The 13,096-nt window shown below is 44.9% G+C and overlaps 1 protein-coding gene and 1 long non-coding RNA gene across 3 annotated transcripts in view; one reads left to right on the plus strand and one right to left on the minus strand.

Moving 5' to 3' along the window:
* LRATD2 (LRAT domain containing 2) overlaps positions 1-12,376 on the plus strand; it is a 29,895-nt gene extending 17,519 nt beyond the window's left edge. Inside the window, exon 3 of the transcript XR_006706205.1 lies at positions 7,452-12,376. The gene's annotated coding sequence lies outside the window, so the exon portion shown is untranslated. The remainder of the gene's footprint in view (positions 1-7,451) is intronic.
* LOC123585467 lies at positions 3,531-6,456 on the minus strand. 2 transcript variants are annotated; one of them, XR_006706209.1, is made up of 4 exons: positions 6,416-6,456; positions 6,094-6,341; positions 5,811-5,889; positions 3,531-3,850 (listed from the first exon to the last, which is right to left on the minus strand). It is a non-coding gene; the product is annotated as an uncharacterized LOC123585467 (long non-coding RNA). The 2 variants fall into 2 exon arrangements; XR_006706208.1 differs by having other exon boundaries at positions 5,811-6,341.
* Positions 12,377-13,096: the final 720 nt, after the last annotated feature.

The raw sequence follows: 13,096 nt of genomic DNA on the forward strand, positions 1-13,096 counted from the left end.
GAAATTAATCAATTAGCCTTCTTCCTTCCACAAAAATGGAATTATAATATAATAATGGATAATATTTATCACATACTTGCTATGTGCCTGGGAAGATTTTAACTATCTTGTATGGACAATATGCCATGTAACCCTCATGACAACTCTGTGAAAAAGGTCCTGCTTTTATTTTCATATTTTAGATAGGAAAACAGGCCCAGAGGGGTTAAATCACTTGCCTAAAGTCACACAACACTTAGGGATGGGAAGAGAACCCAGGAGGTTAAAAAAAATCTATCTTATTCTGTTTTGTGCCTGAATAGTATCTATGGGAATGAACCGTAGTTTGTGTGACTTATTGTTGGATATGGAAGTCGTCCAAATCTGTTCTAACAATCACGTGGGCATCAAACAAGTTTGTATATGTATCTTTGATGTCTGAACTCTTAATTGATGTCTGCTTTGTGCCATGCACTCTAGGACACTCTTTATATGTATTTGTCATTTAGTGCCCACAACTACTCCATGATATTAGGAATTCTCCCCTTTGCAGGTAACAGACATTGAGACTCTGAACAGTTAAGTAACTTCTCCAAGGCCCCAAAGTTCATGATTGGCAGAAAATGGAATTGAACTCAGGCTCTGAGTTCAGGACCTGTAACATGACTGTTACTATGGAATATACATGGATGTATATGTATGGATGGCTGTATATGAAAATGCCCATGAGGAATTCACATGTCTACAAGAATATTCTCCTCTTAATACCATTGTCCTTTTATAGTTTTTCATGTACTAATTTCACTGAGACTCCATTTTCATGGAGTTAATACCTACTGCTATGGACTGCATTGTGCTCCCCAAAATTCATATGTTGAAGCCCTAACCCCCAGTGTGATGGTGTCTGGAGGTTGGGCGTTTAAGAGGTAATTAGGTTTATGGGGTGCCCAGGTGGCTCCGTCGATTAAGTGTCTGACTCTTGATTTCTGCTCAGGTCATGGTCTCACAGTTCGTGAGTTCAAGCCCCACGTTGGGCTCTGTGCTGACAGCATGGAGCCTGCTTGGGATTCTCTGTCTCTCCCTGTCTCTCTCTTTGCCCCTCCCTGCTGTGCTCTCTCTCTCTCTCTCTCTCTCTCAAAATAAACATTTAAAAAAAGAGGCATTTAAGTTTAGATGAGGTCATGATGAGTGTCCTTATAAAAAGAGACACCAGAGACCCTGCTTCCTGTCTCCACCACGTGAGCATACAGCAAGAAGGTAGAGTCCTTGCAGAGACCCGACCACACTGGCACCCTGATCTTGGACTTCCAGCTTTCAGAACTGTAAGAAGTTTCTGTTGTTTAAGCCACCCAGTCTGCGGTATTTTGATATGGTAGCCAGAATAGACTAATTACCTAACTTATGAAATTGTTTTAAAATTAATACAAACAACTATGGAGTTATCCTATGCCTGGCATTGTTCTCAGAGCGTTGCACGTACATTAGTTTCCTAGGGCTTCCATAACAAAATGCCACAAACTAGGTGGATTCAAACAATGGAAATTCATTGTTTCACAGTTTTGAAGGTTAGAAGGTCCAAAGTCAAGATGTTGACAGGACCAAACTCCCTTTGAAAGTCTCTGAGGGATGTTCTTCCTTGCCTTTTCCTAGTTTCTGGAAGCCACAGGCATCCCTTGGCTTATGGTAGCATAACTCCAATCTCCACCTCTGTTGTGACGTGGCATTCTCCCCCACGTGTCTGTGTCGTCACTTAGTTACCTTTTTATAAGGACACTGGTCATAATGGGGGAAAAGCCTACCTTACTCACGTCTTACTGTCAACTAATCACATCTACGATGTCTCCATTTCCAAATAAAGTCCCATTCTGGGATATTGAGGGTTAGGACTTCAGCATATCTTTTTTGGAGACAACAATTCAACCTATCGTAATACATATTTTCTCATTCAATCTTCATAACAACCCAATGAAGCAGATATTAATATTATTCCCATTTTATAGATGAGGACATTGAGGCTCAGAGAGGTCACATAACTTGTCCAAAGTCACATAGCAATTAAACAAGTGCATGTGCTTATGCTTCGTGGACAGAATAGACACTCGGGAAAAACTGTGGGTTTGCTTTATTTTGAAATGCCTCCCAAATAGCAAAAACCTTTAGACTAATATCCCTCATCAAGATAAATGCAAAAATTCTTCACAAAACATGAGCAAATCAAATGCAGGCATATATAAAAAAGGATAACACATCATGACCAAGTGGAATGGAATATATCAGTGATAGCTGATTTAAGTCTTTGCCTAGTGAGTCCAGTGTCTTGGGCTTTCTCAGGGACAGTTTCTGTAAACTATTTTTTTTTTCCTGTGTATGGGCCATACTTTCCTATTTCATTTCATGTCTTGTATTTGTTGCTATTGTTACTGAAAACTGGACATTTAAAATAATATGGTGTGTCAGTTCTGAAACTCAGATTCCTTCTCTTCTCTGAGCTTTGTTATTGTTGCCACTGTTTGCTAATTTAGTGACATTCCTGGACTATTTGTATAAAATATGTATTCTATGTCATGTGTAACTTACTGAAGTTTCTATTCATTTAGCCTAGTGGTTAACTGATGACTGGACAAAAGGTTTCCATAAAATTACTGAAACTAATAATCTTCCAGCCTTGTTAAGGCTGTGTGTGTGTGTGTGTGTGTGTGTGTGTGTGTGTGTGTGTGTGTAGAGTTATGTTTTCAGTGCTCTGGCAGGCAATTTACAACTCTAGTTTGTAGACAACTCCTTGCTCACACAGAGACTCAAGATAACCAGAGGTGAGAGTAGGACATTCTCAAGGCTTTCCTGGGCATACCCAACAGTCCTGAATATGCACATGGGCTTCTAGACTCCCAGGAATATACTGGAGCTTTTCAAAGATGCCTATGATATCTCATTACCCAGTTTTGCTTTTCTTTTTAATACTTTTGGTTTGCCACTTGTTAGCTCCAACTGTTAACACATCCTCAGGCAGCTGTGATATTAAACAATTGCCACTGATTATATTTGACAAATACTCTGTGGGTGGGGCTCCTCAGAAAGCACGCTTTGATTAGATCAGATAAAGGCATTCTTGAAAGTGGATCTTTTCCGTGAACTGCCAGACAGATCACATGGCGACAGTTTCTAGGAATGGGACTTCCTAGAAGCTCCAAAGCCATTTTGCTTTCTTCAGTAGCTGCTAATCAGCTATTTTTCACAGCTACTGTAATTGTGAGGCTATTGGCTTTCGGTGCTACTGAAGTGCTGGGGAGAGGGTGATGGGCTTAAGACCCGTTAAAATGCCACGATACTCCCTGTCCTTGTTGAGATTCGGCCATTTTTCTTGAGTAAATGCTGCTGGGGTTGTTGCAAGCCACTGGTGATTTTTCAGTTACGAAACAGTTAATTTTGACAGTTTTCACTAGGGTTCTCATTGCCGTTATGGAGAAGCGGGTTTCAGAGGTCCTCAATCAACCATTTCAGAACAACCAGTTGTATATCCACTTTCTATAGTTACGTAACAAATTAGCACAAACTTGGAGGCTAAACCAACACCTATTTATTATGTCATAGTTTTCATAGGTCAGAAGTTTTGGCACAGAACAACTGGATTTTCCGCTCAGGGTCTTATGAGGCTAAAATCAACGTGTTGGCTGGACCGAGTTCTTTCTGAGTCTGGGCTCTCCTTTCATCCTCCTTGAGGTTGTCGGTAGATTTTAAGTTTTGGTTGCGGTACTCAGGTCCCTGTTTCTTCACTGGCTGACAGTCCATTCATCTCCTCAAGGCCACCCTCAAGTCCTAACATGGCCTAGAAATTTACTTTCTTTGAAGCCAGCAGGAAAAGCCTCTCCTCGGTCTGTTAAGATAGAGACTTAAGCTACATAGTCTAATCATGGGAGTGACTAGCCTATCATATTCACAGGACATACTCACCCTCAAGGAGGAGGGATAATATAAGGTACATACACCAGGGGATGGGATTCTTGGGGGCTGTCTTAGAATTTTGCCTACCATAGTCTTAATTGTAGGGTTTTGTGTAGCACTGTTTTATATAAATCATACCTATAAATTAACCTAATGTAATCATCACAACAGTTCTTTGAGATAGCAAAGAAGGTGTTCCAGAACGCATTTCAGAGATGGGAACTTAAAGGCTCAGAGAGACCATCTGACTTTCTCATGGGCGTACAACTGATGAGAGGCAGATTAAATCCTCTGATTCCTGTAGAACACCCGCTGTCCTTCTGCACACCTGTCCACCATGTTAAAGCTCAGGCCTTTCTAAGTTTTGTTTGTTACACGGCAGTAAGGATGTTAGTATCTGAGGCCCCTTAAAGGAGCTTTGTTCCCGGCACAGTCTCCCCCGGGCTCCTGCCTCTACTGCCTGTGTATCTGGGGAGAATACTTGAGCGTGGAAAATAGTATTAACCAGGAGTTTTGACAAAATGGAGTTTTCAGGGGTGAATTGCAATTTAAATAGCTGAGAAATTCCATTTACTCCCAGCAATGTATTCTGAACGCTCCCTCCGGCCCAGCTCTAAAGGAGCAGACAGTCATCTCCCGCAGAAAGTAATGGAATTTTTATTTTTGTCTTAGAAGTGCCTTGAAATCAGCAATCTCAAGGCTGGCAACGGGGCCTTCCGTGTAGGCCTCATCACAAAGAATAGCAGAAGGTTCTGAAGGTAGTCAGCCATGGACCAAACTCATTCTCACTTCACTTCAGTTGAATGGTTTTGCAAGTGGTAGAGGAAATTAACCATTTAGGACCAGCTTTCCCACCTCCCTCTACTTAATCTCCTTATTCAGCGTGTCCAATCATCTAAAAGGTAGCAGGTTTTCTTTAGTTCCAATTCGATCTTTTTAATGATGCTGCGGCTTTCCATTGTAATGCAAATGGACACTTGTGGCCTCATCAATCAGTCCTTCAAATGTTCGAGGACAGTGGAGCTGGGATGTTGGTTCCCTTTCCAGATTCCCTTTACTTGGTCCCCACACAAATTCCCCTACTGCTGTGAGAAGGTATCTCTCGTCTCTCCACACTGCCTCAAAGCGGCAATGACTAAGCAGGTGTGTTTCATGCTCCAGAGCTCCCTTTTTGATCAGGCGAAGGCGGGATCCTGCCGAGACCAGAGACCACATCCTTGCTTAGAATCCTCCTCTCTGCCCACCCTGCTCCCTGCATTTCTTCTCTCTCCAGGGCCTTCTGCAGGCATTGAATCTACATTCACCCAAATCACTGTTGCAAGGGCTGCTTTGATGTCACTGACCTAAGGCAGATAGTAACAAAATTCTGCTGGATCTTTCCTCTAAGTCCAAAATAATATCATAGCCAGGAATTAAAGGTCTTGCTATAAAAAACCATCGGCTAGTCCCCCTTGTCCTTACGAACGTGGAGGTCATTTAACCTTTCAGCGTCAATTACCTTGAATGTAGCCACAGACCTAGAAAAGGCTTATGAGTAACAGATCTAGATATTGTAAGATAAAAGGCAACCTGTACCTTCGTCATTAAAAACAAAGTGCAGGTGTTGGGGCCCCTGGATGGCTCAGTCAGTTGAGTGTCCTACTTCTGCTCAGGTCACGATCTCATGGTTGGTGAGTTCGAGCCCCACTTTGGGCTCTCTGTTGTCAGCTCGAAGCCCGCTTCTGGGTCCTCTTTACCCCCCTCCCTTTGCCCCTCCCCTGCTGGTGCTCTCTTTCTCTCAAAATAAATAAACATTAAAAAAGAAAGAAAGGAAGAAAGAAAGAAAGAAAGAAAGAAAGAAAGAAAGAAAGAAAGTGCAGGCTTTGATGCCTGACAGATATACATTTGTATACCTGGGTAAGCTGGTGACCTTTCCCATTCTCTGGGTCCCGTCTGTCATGCAGGGCTCACCCCATCCATCTCACAGTGTTGCTGGAAAGACAAATGGAACAATTCGTTAAATGAGTTAGTACAAATCAGAGCTTCAAAAACCAAGAGTTTTTTTTTTTTTTTTTTAACATTAAGGTCTTTGTGTGACAGGAAGCATGCTATTTTAGGCCGGGTACAGGCCAACTTCTGTTTCAAAGCTGAGGCTCAGAGAAGATCCTTTTGCTTACACATGAAAACAAAACTCACCAGCTCCAAGAGAAACAAAAATGAACTTTGATGTTCTGCCTCACCACACTGAGTTCCATTCGGAGAGGAAGGGGGTGGATTGCTAGAACCGGAGGAGAACATGGGCTGCAGTTGTCCAGGCATGGTGCGGTGGGCGTGGGCAGTAAGATGGGGTAGGCATTGTCCCGGAAGTCTGCTGAACCCAAGGAGCTGGGGCGGCCGTGTTTAAACACAGGAGGGGTGGCCACATATATCCTCATTGGTTAAACCTGGGGAGCGAGAGCTCTGTCGATGTCTATACTCTCTGTCATCTTACGTAAGTTGGAAATATTTATTGGGGCACCTGGGTGGCTCAGTCGGTTGAGCGTCCAACTTCGGCTCAGGTCATGATCTCGTGGTTCGTGAGTTCGAGTCCCACGTCGGGCTCTGTGCTGACAGCTCAGAGCCTGGAGCCTGCTTCAGATTCTGTGTCTCTCTCTCTGCCCCTCCCCTGCTTGTGCTCTTTCTTTCTCAAAAATAAATAAATAAACATTTAAAAAATTAGATGAATAAAATGTAAAATAAGAGTACAGGTAACAACGGGCTGAATGAGAATGATTAAACCCACGTTGTGAAATGAACCAGGCATGGCATCATTTACAGTACCCTAAACTCAAATTAATGCTTACCCACCATATGTTTGCATCAGTGAATTTATATACATGTGTGTGTGTATCTCTATGTATTTTTCACATAACACATATAACCACACACGAGTTTAACTGAATCTTCTTACCTGGCATCCGCCCCGGGGTAGTAAATGAGCAAATTCTTGGATCCTGTGTCTCCTTTACAAATGTCTGCTTCTCCCAGATTCCAGGACAGCCCTGTGCCCTCCCCCCTTCTCCCCCTTTGTCCTTTCCGGTTCTCTACATCTCTGAGCTGACACCAGAAGTCTTTTCATTAAACCTGTGAATCTAAAAATGTGTCCTGGCTTAGAAAGCATTCCTCATTTCTTTAAAACCATTATTGCTATTTAATTTCCTTTCTTCGGTTACCAGTGAAGTTGAACATCTGTTCTGCTCTTCGTCAGTCATTCCCAGCCCCGCCCTGCCCCAGAGCCAGTGTGGTCCCAGATCTGCTCTCAGGAGTCCTGGGGGGTGGCAGGGGAGGGAGCCTGGAGGTGCTAGACAGGGAGGAAGATGTGGTAGGGGGATTTGGGGAGGTATGAGAACTGAGGTAGGTGGTTCCTGATTCCGTTTGTCAGCTCTTCCCTTAGGATTTGTTCATCTCTAGGGCTAAAATCTCCTTGCAACATTTCCCTTTATTCCTGCCGGACCTATCGTCCCCAGGGTAATTTATTTTAACTAGTACTTCGTTCTCAATTATCCTACCAACAGAAATTCCAACCAGAAGACAAGAACTTCAAAGCTGGACTCCGGCCCTCTTTTGGAGCAAGCAGCAGCATCTCAGGCAAAGTGAAGGGAGTGGCTTCAGTCTTGTTCCTGGGAGAAGACATGCCCTTCAGGTTAGTCACAGTCAAGGCGAGTTTCATGGAGAGACTCCTGATGTCACATGTGGGTATAAGGAAACCCTGAGGGCCAGTACCAGGGCTGATAAGAACAAGGTTCCTTTGCATCCCCAGGTCCAAGGGAAAGAGGGGCAGAGTGGCATATCGAACAGAAACAGAGAGGGCCTGACCAGTATGGAGAAAGCTGCCTGACATGAGACAGACCCAAAGAGGAGGGGGTGGCCGTCTCCAGGTGTGACTCAGAATAAACACCCCACCTCACATTCCTCCCTCTTCTGCTGGTGTTGATAATTAGCCAAAGCCTACAAGAAGCCGAATGGCAAGAGAACCCATTGATGGGTTCCTCCAGGCGGCCTCCTGGGGCACAGAGAAGAATGGAGAGTGGATCTGGGCCAGTCACTTGCACATGCCCAGCACAAAGGCCACGGGGACCACATGTCATCGAGTGTTCATACGGCAATCTAAGACTTTTTCAATTAAATGGCAAAGTACCGTACAATGATAATTACTTTGCTCTGATAATTCAGTCAGTACTTTGAGTCACCCTGTAAGGGATTTATTATTATTAACTCCCCAGAAACCAAGGCAGACAGCGATTAATTACTGCTCCAATATAGCTAGAAAGACTTCTGAGAAAAAGTTTGTGAGACGCCCCTGTTCAGTCCTTCCTTATAACCACTACACTCTACAAACTTACTCTACCCTCTCCTTGGGCACTTCCTCAGAGCCAGAGGCTTCTTCAGCACCCTAAGGAGCCTTTATGACCTGGTTCCTTGACTTCCCCTCCTCTCCAAAAGTTGTCTGAGTCACTGGTCACAGGATTCAGAAATCGGGTCCAGGTGCTAACAGGCAAGACCGGACCCGGTGAAGGCCCGCGGTTGAGCAACTTGTGGTGGACAGACAGGGCCACAGAACAGTGACCAGGGAACCAGCAGAAAGGAACATAGAGACCAGATGCAGACTTTCACCTGGAGCCTGGAGGTCGGGCCCAGAGGAAAAGCGATAAGGAACATAAAGGTTATACATGAGGTTGGCACAGCTCCTCAAGAAATGGGAGAAAGAGGAGAGTGACACATTGCTTTAGTGCAACCACGGCAGCCACAATTTGTATAGTGCTTTAGTGGTTAAGACAGATTCCCAAATATTTCAGCAGCCGATAGTTTCCTTTACTAGACTGTGGGCTTCCTGAGGATGGTGGCTTGTCATTTTGGTGTCCCTACAACCCAGCAAGGCGTCTGACACTTAGTAGCTACCATCCGCAAATCCATTTGTTAAATCAGTCTTTGGAAACAGAGCAAATAATGGAACCCTGAGGGTTTGGGTAGCCAATGACATCAGGAACATCATTCTGGTGCTATTGATCTTTGAGTGAAGTGAGAGTCCCTGGGGAGGCCATCCAGTCTTTGGGAGCCTGAGTGTGCTCACACATGAAAGGACAACTAAACGTCCCTACATTTGCAGGATTTCTGGGAAGTTGTACACACACACACACACACACACACGCACACGCGCACACTCAATACTGTTTTTGCATCTGGCAAGGTAACCATGATGATATGATGACAGTGGCCGTGATATCGAGGACGCACCCTCCCTTGGGGAAACGTTTCGCTACCTCCATTATTTGAACGAATTTGCTTCCAGACGGTCCCGTCTAAACAACAAACAGGTCTTAAGCTTCCCACTTGAGAAAAAAGCCGATGAAGAAAGCTGTGCAGGTAGCAAGGTGACCTCTGTTATTAAATCAACACAACGGAGCAGGCTTCTCACCCCACGTGTAAGGGTTACGAAGGAAGGTTTAAAAGCCACCCCTCCTCGTCCTCTCTGAGGCAAAACTCTTGCCGCAGGGGTTTGCTGAGCCTTCCTAAGCCCGGGGTGACACCAGGTCATGAGATGGTGCTTAAGTAGTTCATCTCTGGGTTAGTTGTGATTTTTTTTTTCTTTATCTTTGTTTTGTTTTGTTTTTCCAGTCAGCTTTCTCAGCCTGTAAAAGTTCCAGTCTTTTTGCCTTCATCATTCTCACCACGAGAGTCTCATACCTTGCTCTCGTTCCCATGCTTCCCACCCCTCATTCCACCAAAAGCAGTGTGTTTAGTGGTAAAATCGGTGAAGACGGGCATTTAACAGACAAAATGGCGGACCGACTCCCCCCCGGCTCTCTGTATCAGCTCCCTCGCTGACACCCACCTGTGGTCTGACAAGGAGGGACTCTCTCTACAGGGACTCTCCCTACTCTGTGTTCACTGTGTTTCTAACATGCGCTCATCAGTCTCCTCTGCAACCTGGGTGCTGGAGGAGGAGAGAGGAGGCAGGAATTAGGGGCCACAAAATACGAGGCATTTGGCAGCTTTCTTTCAAGGTGTTATTAGCTAAACATTAAAACAAAATGTTCTCATTAAATTCAGCAGCTGAGGATGATACTTGGTTCCTGTGCATTATGGCGATCCATATAACATGAATCACAGTCAGGAATGCAAGCTGGACTTGAAGCAAACTTCCCTGAAATGTGTAGCGCTGGTAAACATTGCTGTTTGCTGCATGAAAGTGCCTGGGGAAGGCTCAGCCGAGGACTTCCCGTAGGGCACATTTCAGTAGCATTGATCCAAGTGACCTTGTCCTCTCTTCTCCTGCACTACTTGGAAGGGGAACCATGTTGGATTCATCGATCCTCTGGTTCTCTCCCACTTGTAGGAGTGCAGGAATCTCAGCCCGGAGTTCACTGATGTGCAAAGATCTGTACATAGTGTTCCTGAACCTTCTGATACTTAGACCAATTTTGTATCTCTGTCTTCCACGGGCTTCTCTTTCTGAGAAAAATTTCCAAGTCTTTCAGGAGAATCCCATGGTTGTGCACATCCTCCAAAACATTAAGAACCACTAACGTGGAGGGTTAGTTGAAACATTCTGTAAACTGTACAAAGTATATTTTAGGCAAAAAAGAGAGGGGAAGAAATTCCCTTTTTCCTTGGCTTACAGCAGTCTTACTCTCGTCGCAAGACCCACGCACAGGGACTGTGGTGGGCATGGCAAAGGAGTAGTGGGAGTTGAAGCTCAGTTGTAGCCCCCACTCGGATACCAGCTGGCTTTCTGAATCTGTGTGGTCTCCAAAATGCTAGCCATGAAGTGGTTAAAGATGGGCACGCACCCTCCATGCCTGCCACACGGGTACAGCCAGGAAGGGATATGTTGATTACACAGAAGCTTTGATGGCTTTTGTGTATTGCCACAGATGTGCTCTTACAAGAACAGCCACTCGACATTCGCTGAGTGTGCAAAACCACGGAGTGAGTCTTCTCAAAGTCTCAAGGTCTGTGTCCTACCTGTGAATTTTGACGAATTTCTTAATGCCCCAGCCTGTGTTCCGTCACCTGTTCAATCCAGGCAAGGCTGCTCACCTAACTCGCCTTTAAAGGACGTAATAGTTAAATGATAGAGTTAGTGAATTACTAAAGGGAGGTGAAAAAGAAGCCGAAAAGAACATAGACACCTAGGTATTCTATTCTTAATGGAAAGAATTTGATTGTTCTGAAAGGGCAACCAGGTCCAAAAAGCAGGACAGGCTGCTTCCAGGAGGAAACTGGGATCCCCTAAAAACAGATCCCTGGAGCAAAGCTCACTGTGGGCAACCAGTCTTCTACATTAACTGTTGGGATGTGACTACTTCGTGTGTTGTTCACTCGCACTGTAACATATACACTGGAATCTTAATACTGTTGCTTTTCACAAGTATGCACTGTTCCAGGCACGACTTCATGTCATTTCACTTATTTTTGACAAATACTCTGCACGGTAAATACAATAGGTTTGTTGGAAATAGGTTGGACCTGGTTGATAGTGTCAGGAAATAGCTTTCTTTTTCTCCCTGTGGCCTTCACACTCATTTGCCTCTTCCTTCCCCTGATGGCATATTGGGGACAGTCTATAGCTTCCTGGTCACTTGTAAGTATTAAAATGTCCAGTCCAATTGAAATCAAAATTTAATCTCATATCCAGTTCAGAGCTTCTCCCTTCTGCCCGGCTCAGGTGTATCCAGATGCTCAGGTACCAGAAAAGACATAGAGCCTTTGATCTGTTCTTCAACAATCTTTGCTCCACCTCTTACCTGACTCGCCTAATTGCCGATGGATATTCCAAGGTTAGAGTAGTGAGAAGGATGAGAGATCTCGTGGCGGGTGCTGTTCTTGGTGTCCTTTTAGCTGTTGAAGGCCCTACAAATAGTAGGATCCAAATGGTGGCTTTCATTAGAGACCCTGACTTGGCAAGGCACTCTACTAACCTCTTGTGACTTCTCTCAGTGTCTGTACCTCGTGGTACCCCAGTCCATTTGAGCAGATAAGTTAAGCTGGCTGCTTTCCATGGCATTCACCTGGCCCTAGTAAAATGCTTACATACCTGCTTTGCCAGGTGGGCAGCTTTTACGAGCCCCACCCCCAGCCTTCTCCAGGCAAGCACTAGGCACCAGTCTCTTAGCAACCAATGCCAACAGAACATATTTGAAGATCTCCCAAGAATTCCACTATGCTCCAAGACTGGACAGCTTGGGACCAGTCCCTGCATCTCCACATCCTACAAGCATCCAGCCTGCCCTCTTCCAACGAATCCTCTCTCCAAGATCAATTATCCTAGATGTCCTCATCTTGTGGGTGAATGGAAGCAATGCCATACCCAATACTACTAGGCTCCTTGGAAGAATTCCTTTTCTCTAAGGAAGCTTCTAGGCTTCCTATAAACAAGCTATTGGGAATGTTGATTTGGATACAGACCAGGCATTCTTGTGGAGAGGGGTCGAGGTCCTGTCTTTAGGACACACGGCTACTTAGCTCTGTCCCCATCTTTGAGGTTTCAGCCAAAACTTCGTCTTAGTAAACATTGGCTATTATTCTTTTACCCACAAGGAACTGAACTGCAAAGAAATTTGTTGCCAAATGCCAGTAGTCACTCAACTTGTGAGAGCAGAAATCAGATCTGAACCCTGATCTGTCCTTCTCCCTGCTCAGTCTTCCCTGTACTCCAAAGCCTTCTCCTAACCGAAGTTGCCTAGGACCAAGAAGAAGAGATTACACTTAATCCTATTTTACAGATGAGCAAACAAAGTCTCCAGAAGTTTAAGAGTCCACCTTGTAGACTAGTCAAAGTCCATCTTGTGGTCGAGTCCAAGTTCCAGCAGGAAACAGGTGGCTCACACAAAGAGAGCAGCTCGAAAACAGTTTAATAGAGAATCATTTAGAAAGATGTGGGCAGCATTGGGAAGCCACAGGGGATAGTGCAGTTTTTCGGGACTAGTTAGCAGCAGGGCTATTACCCCCAGGACGAAAAGGAGGAGGGAAGGAGAAAACAGTCTTGAGGGCCACTTTGAGAGGAGCAGAGAGCTCGGGTTGTAGGAGCCAGCAGGTCCTAAGTCATGGCTCAGGAAGGAAGCCAGCCTGCCTGCCTCTACTCTCTGTCTCCAAGCTCCTCTGGGAGTCAAACCCAGTAAGGAGCCAGCAGACACAACCTGTGCCTGTTAAAGCTGTC

Source organism: Leopardus geoffroyi, chromosome C3 (genome assembly GCF_018350155.1).
Source record: "Leopardus geoffroyi isolate Oge1 chromosome C3, O.geoffroyi_Oge1_pat1.0, whole genome shotgun sequence".
Taxonomy (NCBI): domain Eukaryota; kingdom Metazoa; phylum Chordata; class Mammalia; order Carnivora; family Felidae; genus Leopardus; species Leopardus geoffroyi.